Source organism: Pteropus vampyrus, unplaced genomic scaffold (genome assembly GCF_000151845.1).
Source record: "Pteropus vampyrus isolate Shadow unplaced genomic scaffold, Pvam_2.0 Scaffold135, whole genome shotgun sequence".
Classification (NCBI taxonomy): domain Eukaryota; kingdom Metazoa; phylum Chordata; class Mammalia; order Chiroptera; family Pteropodidae; genus Pteropus; species Pteropus vampyrus.
The window spans coordinates 4,013,922-4,014,662 of NW_011888916.1; the positions used below are offsets into that span (position 1 = coordinate 4,013,922).

Consider the following 741-nt stretch of genomic DNA (forward strand, 5'->3'; position numbering starts at 1 on the left):
ATAGTTGGGTTTTGTTTTATAACCACTTCGGCCACTGTCTTTTGATTGAGTTTAATCCATTTACGTTTAAGGTAATTATTAATAGAAAAGGGCTTACTTTTGCCATTTTGTTTTCTGTTTTGTAGTTCTTTAGTTCCTGTTTTTCTATTGTTGACCCCCTTTATGTTTTGTTATTTTTTTTGTAGTAATATTTTTTCATTTTTCTTTTTATTTTGTGTACCTCTCTATATATAATGTATGTGTATGTGTGGTTACCATGTGGCTTGTTAAAATGTCCATGCTACTCAAAATGATCTACAGATCACCATATATATCATTTCATTGCTATTCTATCAAAATCTCAATGGCATTTTTTACAGAAATTTTTTAAAAATCATAAAATTCCATACAAAAATTTTAAAAACCATAAAAATATGGAGCCACAAAAGACCAAGTATAGCCCAAGTGATCTTATGAAAGAACAACAAAGCTGGAGGCATTACATTTCCGGATTTCAAACTAAATTACAAAGCCATGGTAATAAAACACTACAGTATCAGCATAAAGACAGACATATAGCAATGAAACAGAATAGAGAGCCCAGAAATAAGGCATATACACAGTCAACTGATCTTTAACAAGGGTGCTAAGAACACACAATGGGGAAAGGATAGTTTCTTCAACAAACGGTGTAGGAAAAACTGTATATCTAATGTAAAAAAATGAAATAGAATCTCCCTACCTTATCACACACAAAAATCA

The 741-nt window shown here is 30.8% G+C and overlaps 1 long non-coding RNA gene across 1 annotated transcript in view; it reads right to left on the minus strand.

Moving 5' to 3' along the window:
- Window positions 1-434: 434 nt before the first annotated feature.
- Window positions 435-741, minus strand: part of LOC111744433 — a 5,288-nt gene continuing 4,981 nt past the window's right edge. The window contains exon 2 of the long non-coding RNA XR_002782151.1: window positions 435-721. This is a non-coding gene — a long non-coding RNA (uncharacterized LOC111744433). The remainder of the gene's footprint in view (window positions 722-741) is intronic.